We start from the raw sequence: 20,979 nt of genomic DNA, 5'->3' as shown, positions 1-20,979 counted from the left end.
TTTGATCCATCAACCTCTGGGTTCTGGGCCCAGCACGCTTCCTCTGTAAATCCATATTTTGGATTCTGGCATTTTCTGCTTTTCATTTTGTGTTTGTATTAAAGTTCTATTGCTGAAAAAAGTTTTTTTTGCCTTTTTAAACACACACACACACTTCCAGTGACTAATCCATATTTTCATCACTTAAACCACCACTGGAGTATTGAAAGAGATTCCACATGTTGGTCAACCAGAGAAGCTTCACCTGGTGACGCTCATCCAACCATGCATGAAGGTCAAGCTGCATTATCTGCTGTGCTCATTAGCAGGGGAATTAGCTGAAATGGTCAGTATCAGTAACAGGGTGACACTTTATCACAGCAGTGGACAAACATCAGCATTCATCACACAGCAGCTCCTCTGATCAACAGAACAAGCTGAAGTATTCTGGAGAATGAGGGCATGGATTCCTCTACCTCTCACATGCTAAGCTAGCACTCTACCATTTGAGCTAATTCCCCTGCTAATGAGCACTGCAAATAATGCAGCTTGACCTTCAGATTTGAGGGAAGAAAACCTTGAAACATTCATTCATCTTCTTCCACTTATTCCTGTTCAGGGTCTCGGGGGGAGCTGGAGCCTATCCCAGTGTCTACGGGCAAAAGGCAGCGTTCACCCTGGACCAGTCACCAGTCCATCACAGGGACAACATACAGGGACAAACAACCATTCACACTCACATTCATACCTACAGTCAATTTAGAGAATCCAATCAGCCTTTTCCCCAAATTGCACGTCTTTAGACTGTGGGAGGAAGCCGGAATACCAGAGAGAACCCACACAGGCACGGGGAGAACTTGCAGACTCTACACAAGAAGATACTGCGCCCGAGCCGGTACTCGAACCCAGAACTTTCTTGCTGTGAGGCCACAGTGCTAACCACTGCACCATCCTGCAGCCCCCTTGAAACATGATGATGTTATTATTTATGTCTTTAATGCACCCAAACCTTTATTTTTCAGGGGTTTTGAGTGGTTCTGGGTCATGAATCAAAATTTGAATTGGACAAAAATTTCATGCAGGGTCACTGGGGCCACACGTTTCATGTTCTCAACAGATTGAAACTGTAGAGTGTGTGACATGTGGTGTGTTTGTCAAGTTCATCAAGGACAGTAAACATGAGAAGGTCTAGATTCACCTCCATCTTTGGAGGTTGTTGAATTTCCTCCTGAGGACCGTCAGGCTGTTTCCTTACTTTGCTGTGACACAACAGCAGACAGCAACAAGGACTGCTGTAGTGCACTTGGTAAAATCACCATCTGTAGACTGGACCAATATGCTGATGTGATCCTTTGATTAGTTTCGGATCAGTCAGAGATCAAAGACTGAAGCAGGAGATCAATGCTCAGCATTCAGAGATCAAAGACTCCTGGAGCGTTGCCCTCTCTTGTCTTTGGGCCTGGATGTTAATGAATGTTTTACACAATTCTTTTTAAGAAAAAACTTGCATGACATTTCAAGGAGTTTTTCCTGCCAATACAGGACAACACCCACTCACAAACCAGTGCTGGACAAGTTCCTTCAAAGCTGTAATGCCTTATTTCTTACTTGTTACTGTCATTTTAAAATAATTGGTTCCATTACGATTGTGTCTGCCAGCGCTTGGTGACTGTACAGGAGGTCTGGGGACCGCAGGGCCACAACAAGCCCATTTCCTCAACTCTCCATTTAGTACAGAGGTCCCCAAGTACGGACCAGTGAGGATAAATGTGATCGTGGAGAAGTCTGTTTGTTCTTCAACTGGTCCAACTTGATGGTGAGATCTGTGACGCCATCTTGTGATAGTGGATTCATTCATCTGCTATTTCAACACATTCAAGTTCATTATCCCTACATGTCAAAATACATTTGGTGTGGAGTTTTACTTTCTGGCCTCAATCATAATGTGTGCATTTATTCTTCATGAACATTTCTCAGCTTTGTAAGTTTATGATATTTTGTCTTCCTCTGTTTTCTATTCCATTGTTGTTGATGATTCTATTGCAGGTTTGAGTTCCCTGTTGACTGAAGCAGAAACAGGAACAAAAAGCTGGAGGTGGTCAGAGCTCCAAGTTGCGACGCTGATATTAAAGTAGGAGATGAACACATCCAGGTTAGCCATCACTCTCAGAACCTGCTACTTTACCTCTTCAGAATGTAGCAGCATAGCATAGCTTCATCTCACCGGTTAGTGGCCCACTTTGATGTCTGGGATATGAGGTTAAAGGTTCTTTACAGCTCTGAATGAAGGGTTTATAAAGTGTTAACAATGCCATAAATAACACAAGCATTCAGTAATCCTTGATAAAAGGAGACTCACCATCAAGTTGGACCAGTTGAAGAACAAAAGGACTTCTACACTATCACATTTATCCTCACTGGTCCATACTTGGGGACCTCTGTACTCAATGGAGAGTTGAGGAAATGGGCTTGTTGTGGCCCTGCGGTCCCCAGACCTCCTGTACAGTCACCAAGTGCTGGCAGACACAATCGTAATGGAACCAATTATTTTAAAATGACAGTAACAAGTAAGAAATAAGGCATTACAGCTTTGAAGGAACTTGTCCAGCACTGGTTTGTGAGTGGGTGTTGTCCTGTATTGGCAGGAAAAACTCCTTGAAATGTTTTTTCTTCAAAAGAAATGTGTCCTTCTCATGTTGAGCTGTGGACATCAGCTGACTGCTTTTCTTGCCACTGCCTTGCTGGCAGGAAAAGCCTGAGCAGAAATGAAGAGTGAGTTCAAGGCAGTAGATTTCACTCCATAGTTTAGGCCTTCATCCAGCAAGGAACCATAAATGATGATGTCAGCACTCCTCCAGCACTGCGATGCAGCTTAGAGAGGTCGGAGAACCACATGACTTCTCTCACTGGTTATTGATGTTTATCTGTGTCTATATATAATTTATGTCATGTATATATTTGTATATTAATATGTTATTCATGTTACATAAAACATGTTAAACACAGAACAGCGTGGACACAACAAATGAACTGGTTCAGAGACACGAGGCAAAAAAAGCTGGATGAACTCTTCTTCATTCCAAAAATGACTTCACCCTTGAACACTGACGTCAGGTCATTTTATAGGGTCCTCCATTTTTTATTTATGTGACGTTGCATATTGGGAAATAATTATAAAAAAATATATATTTTGATGAAAACTATATTTGATCAGGAAAACTACATTGGGTCAAATAAATCCATCGTTTGTGACGGTGTTACTAATTTTAACTTTAGTGCTCTGGTGCTGATTGCCTCATTAAGATCTTCATGAAGAAATAAACTGAGATTTGTAAAAATGTTTTGTTTTTACAGAGTTGGCAGTTTGAGCATTGAATCTTTCTTTGTGTTGAGAACAAACCCTCAAAGCCTTCATGTTTCAGTTTGCTTCACAGCTAACAGACAAACACCTCTTAGCCTGGTTCTGGTAGTCCAGGTTTAAACACCAACACAAGGATTTTATGCTGATTTCTTCACATGCAGCTGAAATCTAGACTTCAAGTGTTCATGTGAGGTTACAGCTTCACGCCTATTTAGTTTTCAACAAATATTACGTCACTTTTATGCATTGAGCTTACTAACGAACTTTAGTCTCAGTAGCTGAATCTGTTAGGGGGAAGGCAGTGTGGACCGGCAGGAGCCTCCTACAAAATGCAATGGAGAGAAGAAGAAATCCTGAGGAGTCGCTATGAGATTGAAGTGTTAAAGACGTGGCTCCTTTGGTGGTGATAGGATTTGAGTTATTGACTCTATTTTTAGTTTATTTCAATGTTATTGCAAACATCAGCTGCTCACTTATCAGCTAGCAAGTAAACAACAGTATTGTTCAGTGTGCTAGCTGAAGTAGACCGAGCGGTACGTTGAGTCTTTATTTCCATGTGTGCTCATGGTAGCAGGGGTTTAGATTTCTAAATGTAACCCTTTTACCACCGGCTCCAATATTAAAACCCACCTTAGGCTTACAGGGAACACTAACTCATTTCAAATATCTTGTATGGTAAAAGTCCCATCTGGAATAATTAATATCAATCTAGGGCAATGTATGATTCTCACTCTTAAATATTCAAATGGAGGCTATGGGGAGTACACTTGACCTTTAAACTCTGCTGAAAAGCTTCAGTAACAACACACAAATTCAATGAAACCAACACAAGATTTCAGTTTAGAAAATGTATTAAAAGCTTGCAGAAAAACACATTCAAACCTTGAATAAACAAGACTATAGAAAATAAAAAGAACCCCGGGGTATATTGTTTGTCTTTTTTTCAACTGTCTAATTTTATTTCGAGTGCACTCATGTTTACTTTCGTTGGCCCGCTTTAATTGGAGCTCATGATGGAAACCTTTACCAGATCCCCCCGTGTGTCGGTGAAGTCAACAATACCGGACCGCAGCCGATGAATCCCTCGCTCGTTGTGGCAGCAACCGTCCCGCTCGCAGCAGCCCGCAGCAACAGACCTCCGTGATTCGGCAGCAGCGGCACATCCTCCGACTCCTTCGGCAGCAGTGACGCGTCCTCCATTAACGACTCTCTCCCGAGGCGACTATCCGAAGCTCCTGTCCCGTCCGTGCAGCGGCGTCTCCATTCAGCGTGGACAGCGTTAGCCTAGCTCCCGCTAGCTTCTGTAACTGGACTTGCCTGGTGCTCAAAACACAATCGGTGGCGGAGAATCCGACTCACGCACTCCGATCACGTCGGTCAATTACAGTTCACAGTCCGTTACCGATAAAAACTCCTCTCCGACAACACACAGTCTCCAAACTCCGATAACGTTACGCCATTCACACGATGCTCCTTCCTCGCGCTCGTTTCTCCCGGAAGTGTAAACACTAAAGGTCATGAACTCACGCACGTAACCTAACGTAATAGAATTACTTTAACATTTTTGAAAGACATTCACACCCCATGAAATGATGTTTTTTTGAAAGTTAAATTTTAAACAAATATTTTAATATCTTCTTCATAATACTAATGTAAATTTTAGCTTAACCATGAACTGGCATTTTATTCTTAACTTATTCCTATGAAAATCATGAAATAAATACCACTGATTTCTCAGAGTATTACATCAACCTCGGATTAAATTAAAGCTGCAGTCAGCGTTGTTTGGGCCTGAGCCTCCTCCCGCCCACCGCAGCCGAGTAGCAGGGGTCGTCCTGAATCCAGTGAGTAATTTTATGAAAGCGGTGGGACTTGTACATTTACAGCAATTGCTTGCAGTGTACTACAAGATTTCAACAGTATCACCCTGTTTATAAAAATACAGTACTTTGCTGTTAATTCTAATCGGAATCTGTTAAATTACACCCCATGACTGTTTAACAGAACTATGCTGTAATGCTAAAATACAGTACTTCACTGTAAATAAAACAGTATCATGCAGTATCTTTGCCTGATGGACGCAAGGAGAATCTCCTGATCTGCACGTGAGGCCAGAGCCTTGGTTATCATCCATCTCAATCACAGTCATTTGGTGAGTAGCGATTGCATTTATTGTAGACACTGGCGCAAAGTCTGTAGGCCAGTGGAGGCTAAGTGAAGTTTCCAGTTTGTGTGGCGACACACGAGTGGGGGGTGCACTTATTAAAATATAATAGTGACCAAAGCCGGACAACGCCACCTTGGGAATTTCGCCCAAGGAAATAGTTAACGTACAGACCAAAAGGCACTCACAGGTTCATTTACTAATTGGCAGGAGACGTGGTTCCATGACAAAAATATTTTATTGTAAACAGGCCAGCAGATTAAAAAGAGAACAAGAATGAATCTAAACAAGTCTGGAGCTTACCAGTGGGGGTGAGGGATCCCAAGGCAGAAGACACCCTGATCAATTGGGACATCACATTTAAAAACACATGATTAAAGCAAAACAGGGGTGCACAGCACACCAGAGGAAAAGCGACGCCAGGACCGTGAGCTCCCAGTACCTGAAACGAAATGACAAGAATTATAATTTAACACCAAAACTAAAAAAAAAAAACACAAACCAGAACCAAACTCAAACCACAATTTAAAAATTAATTCGAGAAACAAGATTTAATTATTAAAAACAAATTAGCAAGGAAAAATAATACAACCCAAAATAACCAGAAACGAGTTCATTTCTCCATTGCTAGACCAGGGAGCTAACGGATAGCCGTCCAGCAGCTTGCTACACCCTGAAGCCCAAGCGGAGGAATGGGAAACAATGCAGATCCAAACCTTCAGAGCACCATGAAGTACAGTTCAGTGGCGCCACACGGTGGACATCAGGATCTGGCAGACCCTGGTTAAACAAGGTGAATTACTGCAACAACCTCCAGTTCAACACACAGCGGATTCCAATTCATTAACACAGAAGCAGAGCACTCCAGTGAACACAGTAAACAGTGAACAAACAAACAAGCAAAACATGTGTAGATGGCCAGTAGGTCGCAGAACAGGCTAGTAGCAGAGCAGGCTAATAGAGCAGGAGCCTGTAACAAAGCTGGGTAGTCTGTAGCAAAACAGCAGCCAGAGCAAAGCAGGGTAGTCTGTAGCCAAACAGCCAGAGCAAAGCAGGGTAGTCTGTAGCCAAACAGCCAGAGCAAAGCAGGGTAGTCTGTAGCAAAACAGCAGCCAGAGCAAAGCAGGGTAGTCTGTAGCAAAACAGCAGCCAGAGCAAAGCAGGGTAGTCTGTAGCAAAACAGCAGCCAGAGCAAAGCAGGGTAGTCTGTAGCAAACAGCAGCCAGAGCAAAGCAGGAGCATCTGGCAAAGCAGGATAGTCTGGCAAGACAGCGCCCGGTAGCAAAGCAGCAGCTAGTTCTTCCTCAGTGTCACGGCTCACCAGCTGTGCCAATCAGGTGTAGATCGCACGCATGCAGAGCAAAGGGTTTCACAGCTAGTATGCTGTGGCAAACAGCCTCTGCACGTCAGATCGGCGGGGGGGGGGGGGGGGGGGTGTTTCCCCACTAGCGGCGATTAAGGGACCGTGTCCCAAAAGCCGGACGCCTACAATTAAACACGTGAATATGAAAAACGTGCATGATCAGCATGCAACACGAGCTACAGGGAGCTACTGCTACATACCAGCACAGACGGTGGCGAGAAGGCAGACGTGAGGCGATCAGAGGCGGAAGCGAGGTGACCAGGAAGTGGGAGGACCGCGGACCCCAAGAGCAAGAGATTGACCAGGTAGATGCTGCCCCTATTTATAGAGCAGCGCCTCACACTGGTTGGCTAATGATGGTACAAGCCAAGTCAGGCATCACCAACCAGTCTCACTGCTAGGATGGGACCTCTCATCCTGCCACATTTGCATTGATAATTACACTCGGTGCACATCATGCTAGCCAGATTTAGCAGCTAGCCAAAATGTTGAAAATGCTTGCAAATTAGTCCAAAAAACACAGAGAGTTGACTTTACTTTTTACATCTCGAGCCTCCACAAATTAATGTGTGCGACATCTGTATTTTGCCTGTGAATTCATGAAGCTTTCTGATAGTCTGAACCATTTTACAGTACACACAATATACGTGTCACACAACAGTTAAGTCGGTTCATATTAAGATGAGTGCACACTGACTGTGTTTACATGCAATTACGTTCCTCCATCTTGTGCTAGGCTACTGCTCTGGCATGAGTCTGTCTGATGGCATGATTACAGTGTACTTAAGGCCATAGATCAGGAGCTGTGGTTGTATTTGTTTAAAAAAGAGTGGTTTTAGCATCGTTCAAGTGCCTGCTCATTTGTGTTGATTTTTCTTTGTCTCTGATATTGCCTACAGATGCAGGAGCCTATCTTCCAGCTGCCCTGATCCTAGTAAGTACTTGCCTGTCCATCACATTTCACAGTTAATCAGTTATTTTTTCAGACCTCAAACATTGAAATAGACAACTATGTTATCTGGTCAAAGAAGCTGTTTTTTTCTTCTTCTTCTTCTCTTCTCTTTTCTCCCTGTTTTTTTGGATCTCCAACACTATATCTACATGTATATATTTGATGGCTTATAATGTCTCATTCATCTGAGTGAGTTCCAACACTCCTTTTTTAGGCGCTTCATTGGAATAAATCCTGAGAGTGTCTGCATGTTTTCCCTGTGCTGGTTCTCTCCAGGTACTCCAGCTTCCTTCCACAGTCCAAAGACATGCAAATGGAAATGCAACTCTAAATTGACCGTAGGTATGGCTGTGAGTGTGAATGGTTGTCTGTCAATATTTGTTGGCTGCGGTGGACTGCGATGGACCACTGACCTGTCCAAGGTAATGTCCCCTCTGGGATAGGCTCCAGCCCCACCCTGTGACACTTAACAGGATAAGCGGAAAAATGGATGGATGGATGGATGGATGGACGGATAGATGGATGGATGGATGGATGGATGGATAGATGGGTGGGTGATCACTCACAGGACTGTGAGTCTCTCACTCTGACCGCTTCATGCTATGGGACTTACACTGACGTAACCTGATTAGCTCAGTCAGTCGAGCATGAGACTCTTAGTCTCAGGGTTGTTGGTTCAAGCCCCATGTTGGGTGTTGATCTTAAACACCACTGCTTGTCCTCTCAGTTTTGAAAGCTTTGTTTGTAAATTGTCAGAAAAATCAGTGAATAAACAATACAAACTTAGGCTTTGTCAGAAATTCCATGCTTCCAAACTAACCAATATGAAAAAAACAAAAGGTGAGACTTTTTCATGCATTCGAAAAATTTGTATGCGCTTCATTGTATCCGCTTTCTATACTTCCATGCATCCCAGCTTATTTCTGTTAAGGGTTGCAGGGGGAGGCTGGAGCCTTTCCCAGTGGCTTTCAGGTGAGAGGCAGGTTTCACCCTGGACAGGTAGCCAGTCCATTGCAGACAGAATACCCACGCAGGCACGGAGAGAACATGCACACACCACACAGAAAGAACCTGTGCTCGAGCCAGGACTTGAACTTGCTTTGAGGCGACACTGTTAACAACGGTACCACCGTGCCACCCATTGACTGTAACACATTGTAAACAATATACACTCTTGTTATCATACAACACGTAGCCCTGTACAAAAATCAAATAAATTACATCGCATAAAAAGCAGAAAGAGATGTGTTAAAAAGTTCAAAAATAAATAGAGTTCATGATCTTTAAAATTGGTTATAATGTGAGCAGGTTAAAAGCATAAATATAATATGTAACATTTAAAAAGTAAAACTATTTACAGTTAAAAAATAAATTCATATAAAGGTCTTTAAGTTCTCTGAGTCTGTAAAAGATCAGTGATCTGAGAATAAGGAGAGGGGAAGAAGCCGTGTTTATATGTAACCTCAATTGTTACCTGTCAATCATTTCATTCCTGTCTTATCTTTGGGTGTATTAAGACCGCAAAAGCCAATGAGAGGAAAGTTACTGTGTAAGGGGTGGGACTAGTGGCGCAGGTTTGTGAGGTGAGTAGTTAGCGCGCATGGGGAGAGAAACAGAGGCAATGATCAGAGAGTTAAGAGGGGAGGCATCGTTTGTGTGGAGAGCATTTAAGTTTATTTTGGAGGTCGACGACTGGTGGTCCTGATATAAACTTCTGTGTGACCTTCGAGAGGTGAATATTTATGCCTGTATTTGCGCTTTATCTAACTGTTATAGTGAAAAGAGACTGGATGTGTACATGGTTAGCGACGTGCTAGCTAGGGATAGCATTCCGTGCTAATGTGCCTGCAGATCGTAGCTTTAGCGTTGTAATATGTTTGGAGCGAAAGTAAAGGTAATGCGAATTCGACACGAGATAATGTTTGATAATTGTGGCTAAATTAAGATAATATGCTTGAAGGAGACGGACATTGGAGAGAGAGAGACGGGTTTCCATCCGATGGCTCTGCTGTTCTGCTGTGCCTTGTCCTGCTGTGTTTTCTTCTTCGTGACTTTCGCTGTCCCGCCATTGCGTGTGAGTGTTTGGATTGTGACTTCCACCGCCATTGCCATTACCATTCAGACTCTCATCCTCCATTCCCGTTCTCCCCCTTCTAATAAAACCCTGGATTTTTGAGGACTAACATACACATGCACTTGCTTTTATTGTGTGCTCAGCTGCGAGTGAAGCGGCCATTACAGTTGTGAAGCCCCGACCGCACACGAGCTTCAATAAACAGGCCTGAAACAGGTAAAAATTAAATTTAAGGTGTTTCATATGAATGTGTGTGTGCCCACAGGTAAAATATTGAGTTTTAGTTGTTGTAAATTAAAGAATACCGGTTTAGAAGGTAACTTAAGGATTCTGAAAGGGATTAAATATGATGTATATTTTAAAAAAACAAAAGGGTTATCTTTTGTAGAGGAAACTTTTTTTCCTTACAATTGAGGTGTAAAGGATGACTTGAGGGTATTTTATGTGAAACTATCCAACTAAAAAAGATTTTTATTTTCAGTGAAACGAAAGTTCAGAACCAAGAAAGACACTGTTTGTTTTGTTTTGAAAATGCTCTTACTCATTGTTAATAATTTTGTTCATTGTATTTTTATAATACTAGAATATATTCAATTTTTATTTCATCCATCTCTGTGAACAAGTACCTGTGAAGGATTAATTTGCAATTCTTTTAACTTCAGCTTGAGGAAAGGGCAGCTTTGAGTCTTTGGGGACCAGCATGAGCGAGCTTCCCTCACGCACTTCTTCTTGAAGCGCCTTTCCGCAGCTTTGAAATTGAATGTCATGCAGCGTGTAATTTGAAGAAGACAGATGGCAGATGCAGTACTTTTCTCTAGATGACATCAACATTCTTTTCTTTATATTGACAGGACACCTATTTGGCGTGTGAAAAGTCCCTGAGGCTGTTGCGCATCACGTTTTTTCTGAGGTTGTAAAGTGAGTGAAATGGATATAGAGCCCATGTATGTCAGAGTCAAGGGCTTACGGCCTTACCACTCTGAACACGCCGGATCTCGGAAGCTAAGCAGGGTCGGGACTGGTTAGTACTTGGATGGAAGACCGCCTGGGAATACCAGATGCTGTAAGCTTTTTTGTTTCTTTGTGAGGAAAGGGCCGCTTTGAGTCTTTGGGGACCAGCATGAGCGAGCTTCCCTCACACACCTTTTCTTGAAGCGCCCTCCGCAGCTTTGGAATGGAACGTCATGCAGTGGTTAATTTGAATAAGACAGATGGCAGATGCAGTACTTTTCTCTCGATGACATCAACATTCTTTTCTTTTATTGACAGGACACGTATTTGGCGTGTGAAAAGACCGTGAGGCTGTTGCGCATCACTTTTTTTCTGAGGTTGTAAAGTGTGTGAAATGGATATAGAGCCCATGTGTGTCAGAGTCAGGGGCTTACGGCCATACCATTCTGAACTCGTCTGATCGCGGAAACTAAGCAGGTTCGGGCCTGGATAGTACTTGGATGGGAGACCGCCTGGAAATACCAGTTGCTGTAAGCTTTTTGGTTTCATTGTGAGGAAAGGGCCGCTTTGAGTGTTTGGGGACCAGCATGAGCGAGCTTCCCTCACACACCTTTTCTTGAAGCGCCCTCCACAGCTTTGGAATGGAATGTCATGCAGTGGTTAATTTGAAGTAGACAGATGGCAGATGCAGTACTTTTGTCTCGATGACATCAACATTCTTTTCTTTTATTGACAGGACACCGATTTGGTGTGTAAAAAGACCGTGAGGCTGTTGCACATCACATTTTTTTTGAGGTTGTAAAGTGAGTGAAATGGATATGGAGCCCATGTGTCTGAGAGTCAAGGGCTTACGGCCATACCACTCTGAACACGCCCGATCTCGTCTGATCTCGGAAGCTTAGCAGGGTCGGGCCTGGTTAGTACTTTGATGGAAGACCGCCTGGGAATACCAGATGCTGTAAGCTTTTTTGTTTCTTTGTGAGGAAAGGGCCGCTTTGAGTCTTTGGGGACCAGCATGAGCGAGCTTCCCTCACACACCTTTTCTTGAAGCGCCCTCCGCAGCTTTGGAATGGAATGTCATGCAGTGGTTAATTTGAATAAGACAGATGGCAGATGCAGTACTTTTCTCTCGATGACATCAACATTCTTTTCTTTTATTGACAGGACACCGATTTGGCGTGTGAAAAGACCCTGAGGCTGTTGCGCATCACTTTTTTTCTGAGGTTGTAAATTGTGTGAAATGGATATAGAGCCCATGTGTGTCAGAGTCAAGGGCTTACGGCCATACCACTCTGAACACGCCCGATCTCGTCTGATCTCGGAAGCTAAGCAGGGTCGGGCCTGGTTAGTACTTGGATGTAAGACCGCCTGGGAATACCAGGTGCTGTAAGCTTTTTTATTTCTTTGTGAGGAAAGGGCAGCTTTGAGTCTTTGGGGACCAGCATGAGCGAGCTTCCCTCACACACCTTTTCTTGAAGCGCCCTCCGCAGCTTTGGAATGGAATGTCATGCAGTGGTTAATTTGAAGAAGACAGATGGCAGATGCAGTACTTTTCTCTCGATGACATCAACATTCTTTTCTTTTATTGACAGGACACGTATTTGGCGTGTGAAAAGACCCTGAGGCTGTTGCGCATCACTTTTTTTCTGAGGTTGTAAAGTGTGTGAAATGGATATAGAGCCCATGTGTGTCAGAGTCAAGGGCTCACGGCCATACCACTCTGAACACGCCCGATCTCTTCTGATCTCGGAAGCTAAGCAGGGTCGGGCCTGGTTAGTACTTGGATGGGAGACGGCCTGGGAATACCAGGTGCTGTAAGCTTTTTTGTTTCATTGTGAGGAATGGGCAGCTTTGAGTGTTTGGGGACCAGCATGAGCGAGCTTCCCTCACACAACTTTTCTTGAAGCGCCCTCCACAGCTTTCGAATGGAATGTCATGCAGTGTGTAATTTGAAGTAGACAGATTGCAGATGCAGTACTTTTTCTAGATGACATCAACATTCTTTTCTTTGTATTGACAGGACAACTATTTGGTGTGTAAAAAGACCGTGAGGCTGTTGCACATCACATTTTTTTTGAGGTTGTAAAGTGAGTGAAATGGATATGGAGCCCATGTGTCTGAGAGTCAAGGGCTTACGGCCATACCACTCTGAACACGCCCGATCTCGTCTGATCTCGGAAGCTTAGCAGGGTCGGGCCTGGTTAGTACTTGGATGGAAGACCGCCTGGGAATACCAGGTGCTGTAAGCTTTTTTGTTTCATTGTGAGGAAAGGGCCGCTTTGAGTCTTTGGGGACCAGTATGAGCGAGCTTCCCTCACACACCTTTTCTTGAAGCGCCCTCTGCAGCTTTGGAATGGAATTTCATGCAGTGGTTAATTTGAAGAAGACAGATGGCAGATGCAGTACTTTTCTCTCGATGACATCAACATTCTTTTCTTTGTATTGACAGGACACCTATTTGACGTGTGAAAAGACCCTGAGGCTGTTGCGCATCACTTTTTTTCTGAGGTTGTAAAGTGAGTGAAATGGATATAGAGCCCATGTGTGTCAGAGTCAGGGGCTTACGGCCATACCATTCTGAACTTGTCTGATCGCGGAAACTAAGCAGGGTCGGGCCTGGATAGTACTTGGATGGGAGACCGCCTGGAAATACCAGTTGCTGTAAGCTTTTTGGTTTCATTGTGAGGAAAGGGCAGCTTTGAGTGTTTGGGGACCAGCATGAGCGAGCTTCCCTCACACACCTTTTCTTGAAGCGCCCTCCACAGCTTTGGAATGGAATGTCATGCAGTGGTTAATTTGAAGTAGACAGATGGCAGATGCAGTACTTTTCTCTAGATGACATCAACATTCTTTTCTTTTATTGACAGTACACCTATTTGGCGTGTGAAAAGACCCTGACGCTGTTGCGCTTCACTTTTTTTCTGAGGTTGTAAAGTGAGTGAAATGGATATGGAGCCCATGTGTCTGAGAGTCAAGGGCTTACGGCCATACCACTCTGAACACGCCCGATCTCGTCTGATCTCGGAAGCTTAGCAGGGTCGGGCCTGGTTAGTACTTTGATGGAAGACCGCCTGGGAATACCAGATGCTGTAAGCTTTTTTGTTTCTTTGTGAGGAAAGGGCCGCTTTGAGTCTTTGGGGACCAGCATGAGCGAGCTTCCCTCACACACCTTTTCTTGAAGCGCCCTCCGCAGCTTTGGAATGGAATGTCATGCAGTGGTTAATTTGAATAAGACAGATGGCAGATGCAGTACTTTTCTCTCGATGACATCAACATTCTTTTCTTTTATTGACAGGACACCGATTTGGCGTGTGAAAAGACCCTGAGGCTGTTGCGCATCACTTTTTTTCTGAGGTTGTAAATTGTGTGAAATGGATATAGAGCCCATGTGTGTCAGAGTCAAGGGCTTACGGCCATACCACTCTGAACACGCCCGATCTCGTCTGATCTCGGAAGCTAAGCAGGGTCGGGCCTGGTTAGTACTTGGATGTAAGACCGCCTGGGAATACCAGGTGCTGTAAGCTTTTTTATTTCTTTGTGAGGAAAGGGCAGCTTTGAGTCTTTGGGGACCAGCATGAGCGAGCTTCCCTCACACACCTTTTCTTGAAGCGCCCTCCGCAGCTTTGGAATGGAATGTCATGCAGTGGTTAATTTGAAGAAGACAGATGGCAGATGCAGTACTTTTCTCTCGATGACATCAACATTCTTTTCTTTTATTGACAGGACACGTATTTGGCGTGTGAAAAGACCCTGAGGCTGTTGCGCATCACTTTTTTTCTGAGGTTGTAAAGTGTGTGAAATGGATATAGAGCCCATGTGTGTCAGAGTCAAGGGCTCACGGCCATACCACTCTGAACACGCCCGATCTCTTCTGATCTCGGAAGCTAAGCAGGGTCGGGCCTGGTTAGTACTTGGATGGGAGACGGCCTGGGAATACCAGGTGCTGTAAGCTTTTTTGTTTCATTGTGAGGAATGGGCAGCTTTGAGTGTTTGGGGACCAGCATGAGCGAGCTTCCCTCACACAACTTTTCTTGAAGCGCCCTCCACAGCTTTCGAATGGAATGTCATGCAGTGTGTAATTTGAAGTAGACAGATTGCAGATGCAGTACTTTTTCTAGATGACATCAACATTCTTTTCTTTGTATTGACAGGACAACTATTTGGTGTGTAAAAAGACCGTGAGGCTGTTGCACATCACATTTTTTTTGAGGTTGTAAAGTGAGTGAAATGGATATGGAGCCCATGTGTCTGAGAGTCAAGGGCTTACGGCCATACCACTCTGAACACGCCCGATCTCGTCTGATCTCGGAAGCTTAGCAGGGTCGGGCCTGGTTAGTACTTGGATGGAAGACCGCCTGGGAATACCAGGTGCTGTAAGCTTTTTTGTTTCATTGTGAGGAAAGGGCCGCTTTGAGTCTTTGGGGACCAGTATGAGCGAGCTTCCCTCACACACCTTTTCTTGAAGCGCCCTCTGCAGCTTTGGAATGGAATTTCATGCAGTGGTTAATTTGAAGAAGACAGATGGCAGATGCAGTACTTTTCTCTCGATGACATCAACATTCTTTTCTTTGTATTGACAGGACACCTATTTGACGTGTGAAAAGACCCTGAGGCTGTTGCGCATCACTTTTTTTCTGAGGTTGTAAAGTGAGTGAAATGGATATAGAGCCCATGTGTGTCAGAGTCAGGGGCTTACGGCCATACCATTCTGAACTTGTCTGATCGCGGAAACTAAGCAGGGTCGGGCCTGGATAGTACTTGGATGGGAGACCGCCTGGAAATACCAGTTGCTGTAAGCTTTTTGGTTTCATTGTGAGGAAAGGGCAGCTTTGAGTGTTTGGGGACCAGCATGAGCGAGCTTCCCTCACACACCTTTTCTTGAAGCGCCCTCCACAGCTTTGGAATGGAATGTCATGCAGTGGTTAATTTGAAGTAGACAGATGGCAGATGCAGTACTTTTCTCTAGATGACATCAACATTCTTTTCTTTTATTGACAGTACACCTATTTGGCGTGTGAAAAGACCCTGACGCTGTTGCGCTTCACTTTTTTTCTGAGGTTGTAAAGTGAGTGAAATGGATATAGAGCCCATGTGTGTCAGAGTCAAGGGCTTACGGCCATACCACTCTGAACACGCCCGATCTCGTCTGATCTCGGAAGCTAAGCAGTGTCGGGCCTGGTTAGTACTTGGATGGGAGACCGCCTGGGAATACCAGGTGCTGTAAGCTTTTTTGTTTCATTGTGAGGAAAGGGCAGCTTTGAGTCTTTGGGGACCAGCATGAGCGAGCTTCCCTCACACACCTTTTCTTGAAGTGCCCTCCACAGCTTTCGAATGGAATGTCATGCAGTGTGTAATTTGAAGTAGACAGATTGCAGATGCAGTACTTTTCTCTCGATGACATCAACATTCTTTTCTTTGTATTGACAGGACATGTATTTGGCGTGTTAAAAGACCCTGAGGCTGTTGCGCATCACTTTTTTTCTGAGGTTGTAAATTGTGTGAATTGGATATAGAGCCCATGTGTGTCAGAGTCAAGGGCTTACGGCCATACCACTCTGAACACGCATGCGCCAATCAGACGGTACGCTGACAGCACGACACACGGAGGTCGCGGACTCCGCTTTTCCCATTTCTTTCGTTTTTTTCAGCCTTTTTCATTGTTCTTCCTTATTTTCCGTGCATTTTTGGTTCGTTTTTAGAGTGAACATTTTTTCCCCCCGACAGTTTTTATACTGATCGGGGGAGGTCAATTTGAGTTTTTTTTTTTCCTAATGGAAAACTTTCGGACGGACCAAATGGATTTGAACTCTGCAAACGGATTTCAGATTACGAGCATGGAAAACGGACTTGACATAAACGCACAAACAGGTGAAGAAAATGAAAAATGGTTGCTTGTTAAAAGAAACAATCAGAAACGAAACATGAAGAAGTCGGAAGGAAAACTGCCGGAGGGAAATGCGAGAGCGGCTTCCGCAGCGACAGCGGGGGAAAGACGGCGAGCAGCGGCTGATTCAGAGGAGATGAGCGCTGGAGCCGGTCCACAGGCAACGAGAGCTGGTGGCCTGAAGAACAGAGCTGAAGACGTGGTTCCGAGAAGACCTGGGCAGCGAGGAGCTACTGGAGAGGCGACGGAGAGTGAGAGAGAATTGGCGGCGGAAAGAGATGCGGCGTCTGGTGGGGAAAGGCAGCTGCAGCAGCGACATGGAGCGGCGAAATCTGCGGGTGGCGACCACAAGTATGACAGAGAACTGACGGTCAGTGTCGAGGTAACTGGGCAGGATGAAGTCCCAGTTCTCGAATTAATGAGATGCATAAGAGCACTGTGTGGAGGTTTAATAGCCTGTAGGGCGACAGGGCCGCAGAAATATGAAATTACCATGTCACACATCAAAGGGAAAGAGAGAATCCTAGATGGTTTCAAAATTGGGGACAACACAGTGCATGTCAAAGATCTGTGTAATGATGAACTCATGGTTTCCTTTTTAAGCTTACCAGCTTACATCAGAGATGAGGAAATTTTACAAAAGCTAGAAGGGTGGGGAGTCTCAGCTGCATCAACTATAAGGAGGAGGATGTGGCCGGGTACGCAAATTGCTGATGGGACGCGGTTTCTCAAAGTAAAGTTTACAGATAAAGTCCAATCTCTGCCTTATTCAGCACGGTTTGACACAGCAATGGGACCGGAATATTTCAGGGTCATACATGACAGGCAGGCTAGGGTGTGTAGGATGTGCCTCCAGCCGGGGCACATCCTAAGGGACTGTCCTGAGTTCTCCTGCCATAAGTGTGGTGTCCAGGGGCATTATGCAAGGGAGTGCAACAGGAAACCTAATAAGATACAGAAATGTGAGGTGTGTTGGAACAAAATTGATGAATGTAATTGTAATTATAGTGATGAGGATATTGTGGTGGAATCTGGATCTGAGGAGCTGTACAGTGAGATGGAAGGTTTAAGTGAGGGAGGAACGGAGGATGAGGAGGAAGATGACGAGGTGGGTAGTGGCGCCGCCAAGCAGGCTGCCGGTGAGGGTTACGCCCCTCAGAGAACCCAGAGCCCTCCTACAGTGGTGCAGAGCCCAGGCACAAGGCTTGGTTCAAGTCTGAATGACATGAGCACTGACTCAGGCCCACAGCAGAGAGGAAAGGATGGAGGAGGAAACGGGTCCGAAAAGGAGCCGGAGCCTTCTCAACTCCTGGAATCAATGGAGGTAGGGGACACCCCAGGAGAATTGCAGCCGGCGGCAGCCACATCCACCAGGGTACCTACCTTAAATGTGCCCTCCACCTTCCCTCCTCAGAGTAGATCAAACAGTGACTCGGAAATGGACTTTGCCACAATCAAAAATATTCGGAAAAAGCACACCTCAATAAAAGATGCTGCGATGAAGAAAAAACAGAAGAAAGAAGGAGGGAGAGGTAAAAAATCTTGAGGGAAAATTGGCTGTTTAAAGGTTTTTTTGGTCTGACCATGTTTCTGCTGCACTCCCTTAATGTCAATGGACTCCGCACTTATGGCAGGATGACCGCCATTTTACTTAAAAGCAAGTGTGACATTCTCTGCTTACAGGAGACAAGGTGGGAAGGGGATAGCGTGGCGGCAGCAAGCAAAATGTGGGAAGGAGATGTCTTTTTTAGCAACGGCACAAGTAAATCTTGTGGCGTAGCTATTTTAGTAAAAAAGACTATAAGTACCAATAGCAAGTTAATATATCATGACAAGAAAGGTAGAATACTTATTATAGATGTTTGCATAAACAATAGAACATACAGAATTGTTAACATATATGCCAGTAACTGTGAAAAGGAAAGGAAAATGTTTCTAAATAGTATAAGCAGATGGATAGATCATAGAACCATAATAATAGGCGATTTCAATATCGCATTAACTAAGGATGATATATCAATTAACAATGTATACAAGAATGACACAAGCAGAACTGAGCTATATAATTTAATGAATATTCACAATTTGACAGATGTATGGAGAATTCACAACCCATTCAAGAAAGAGTACTCCAGAAGACAGGTTGTGCAGGGAAAAATGAAACAAGCCAGAATAGATTTATGTCTAGCGGCCCCTGAAGCAACAAAACAGATCAATAAAATACAATATAATTATAACGCATGGAGTGATCACGCAACAATTGAGTGTTACTTGGGTGCTGCAGGAGGTTTCAGGGGGGGAGGTACCTGGTGCCTCAACTCCAGCCTCCTGGCAGATTCAACTTACGTTAAAAAAATCACAAAACTGCTTGATTATGCAAAAATTGAAATGAAAATAGAAAATAATTTTATAGAAAAGTGGGAAATTCTAAAGCAAAGAATTAAAAGAAGTAGTATAAATTATAGTAAAGAGAAAAAGTGGAGAGAGGAGCTGGAGGAAAATCGACTAAGAAAATTAATCAATCATGAAATAGCATTATTTGATAAAGAACCTAACAGAAACACAGAAAACTATGAATTATATAAAGCAAAACTAGGAAACATAGAAAAAATAAAATGCAGAGGTGCAATGATAAGAAGCAGAGTTAAAAATTTAGTAGAAGGAGAAAAATGCACCGCATATTTTTTGGGGCTCGAAAAGCAAAAACAAAACAAAACTATAATAGAAAAAATCAACGATATAACTGGAAAAGAATATGACGATCAAGAAAATATACTAAGAGTAACTACAGAGTTTTATAAAGAATTATTTGATAATGGATATAGCAATAGCGAAGAGGTAGACAAGTTGTTATCAAATATCCAAACTAGTATTTCAGTGGAGGATAAGGAATGGTCTGATGCACAAATTACTATTAATGAGATAAAGACGGCAATAGATAGCTTAAATAAAAACAAAAGTCCAGGGGTAGATGGTTTAACAGCAGAATTTTATATTTGTTTCAAAGAGCAGATAGCTCCCCTGTTGCTGTCATTGTACCACTCAATGGAATGGGAACAGAGAACATCCAATACATTCACTGCAGGAATAATTTCACTTATCTACAAAAATAAAGGTTCAAAACAGGATATAACAAACTATAGACCAATAAGTTTACTCAATACAGATTACAAGATACTGACCAAAACACTGGCAAACAGGCTTAAACTTACAATAGGAACCATTATTGGTAATACACAGGCATACGGCATACCAGATAGAGACATCATAGATACGATCCTTACAATAAAGGATACCGTCAGGACAATGGCAGCACAGGGGGGGTATCTGCTCGGAATTGATTTGGAGAAAGCATTCGACAGAGTAGAACATCTTTTCTTATATAAAACTTTAAAAAGATTTGGATACGGTGAAGGCTTTATTAGATGGATTAAATTATTATACGATAACGCATACAGTCAAATAAAGATAAATGGACAACTAACAGAAAAGATCAAATTAAAAAGATCGGTAAGGCAAGGATGCCCGCTTTCAGCTCTTTTATACAGTATTGTTGCTGAGCCACTAGCTTTAAGTATAATGAATGATAAGAATATTATAGGTATAAAAACATATAGAGACAAAGTCGTTAAAATAGCACAATTTGCGGATGATATCAATATAATGTTTAAAAATGAAGAAAATTTAAATTATATTATAAAACATCTAGAAAGATATGAAAAAGCATCAGGAGCTAAGGTTAACAGAAATAAGTCAGAAATGATGGAATTCGGTAAAAATAGTTTAAAAAATAATTGGGGTTTTAGCACTAAAGAATACAGGAAAATACTGGGTGTATACATTGGTAAAAATGAAGGGGAAGCCAGGGACTTAGGGTGGAGAGAACTTGTAAAAAAGGTAGAAAATACACTTAATTTATGGAGAAGTAGGGGTTTAAGCCTGAGAGGAAAGGTAATTGTCATCAATGCCTTAATACTGTCAAAAATTAATCATGTTTTGGGGGCCTGTGAGCTACCGCAGTGGGCACTAAATTCGCTCAATGAAGCGATCTCCTCCTTCCTTTGGAGGGGAAAGGGAAATTCGATCGCTCATCGGGTGATAATTGCGAATAAAAGGGAGGGGGGATTAGGACTAATTGACATCAGTGCAAAAAAAGATGCACTCAGGGCCAAATTAGTTAGAAATTTTCTCGATTCGAACAGGCAGTACCCCTGGGAGGACACAATGGCGGGCTACCTGGCTGAGTACGGG

General features: G+C 43.4%; 9 non-coding genes and 1 pseudogene across 9 annotated transcripts; all 10 read left to right on the top strand.

Moving 5' to 3' along the window:
• The first annotated feature begins 10,854 nt into the window (after nucleotides 1-10,854).
• On the top strand, nucleotides 10,855-10,963 carry LOC147266266 (5S ribosomal RNA; annotated as a pseudogene).
• A 727-nt stretch (nucleotides 10,964-11,690) lies between these two features.
• On the top strand, nucleotides 11,691-11,809 carry LOC147266265 (5S ribosomal RNA). The gene has a single exon (XR_015115331.1). It is a non-coding gene; the product is annotated as a 5S ribosomal RNA (ribosomal RNA).
• A 309-nt stretch (nucleotides 11,810-12,118) lies between these two features.
• Nucleotides 12,119-12,237, top strand: LOC147266264 (5S ribosomal RNA). Its single transcript, XR_015114387.1, has one exon. It is a non-coding gene; the product is annotated as a 5S ribosomal RNA (ribosomal RNA).
• Nucleotides 12,238-12,546: 309 nt separating this feature from the next.
• Nucleotides 12,547-12,665, top strand: LOC147266263 (5S ribosomal RNA). Its single transcript, XR_015115025.1, has one exon. It is a non-coding gene; the product is annotated as a 5S ribosomal RNA (ribosomal RNA).
• A 309-nt stretch (nucleotides 12,666-12,974) lies between these two features.
• LOC147266262 (5S ribosomal RNA) lies at nucleotides 12,975-13,093 on the top strand. Its single transcript, XR_015114045.1, has one exon. It is a non-coding gene; the product is annotated as a 5S ribosomal RNA (ribosomal RNA).
• A 728-nt stretch (nucleotides 13,094-13,821) lies between these two features.
• LOC147266261 (5S ribosomal RNA) lies at nucleotides 13,822-13,940 on the top strand. The gene has a single exon (XR_015115330.1). It is a non-coding gene; the product is annotated as a 5S ribosomal RNA (ribosomal RNA).
• Nucleotides 13,941-14,249: 309 nt separating this feature from the next.
• Nucleotides 14,250-14,368, top strand: LOC147266260 (5S ribosomal RNA). The gene has a single exon (XR_015114386.1). It is a non-coding gene; the product is annotated as a 5S ribosomal RNA (ribosomal RNA).
• A 309-nt stretch (nucleotides 14,369-14,677) lies between these two features.
• LOC147266259 (5S ribosomal RNA) lies at nucleotides 14,678-14,796 on the top strand. Its single transcript, XR_015115024.1, has one exon. It is a non-coding gene; the product is annotated as a 5S ribosomal RNA (ribosomal RNA).
• A 309-nt stretch (nucleotides 14,797-15,105) lies between these two features.
• Nucleotides 15,106-15,224, top strand: LOC147266258 (5S ribosomal RNA). Its single transcript, XR_015114044.1, has one exon. It is a non-coding gene; the product is annotated as a 5S ribosomal RNA (ribosomal RNA).
• A 728-nt stretch (nucleotides 15,225-15,952) lies between these two features.
• On the top strand, nucleotides 15,953-16,071 carry LOC147266257 (5S ribosomal RNA). Its single transcript, XR_015115419.1, has one exon. It is a non-coding gene; the product is annotated as a 5S ribosomal RNA (ribosomal RNA).
• Nucleotides 16,072-20,979: the final 4,908 nt, after the last annotated feature.

This window comes from Aulostomus chinensis, chromosome 4 (assembly GCF_037954235.1).
Source record: "Aulostomus chinensis isolate RoL2024-O1b breed Wild chromosome 4, RoL_Achi_v1.0, whole genome shotgun sequence".
Classification (NCBI taxonomy): domain Eukaryota; kingdom Metazoa; phylum Chordata; class Actinopteri; order Syngnathiformes; family Aulostomidae; genus Aulostomus; species Aulostomus chinensis.
This window is presented reverse-complemented; position numbering and strand designations above follow the sequence as displayed.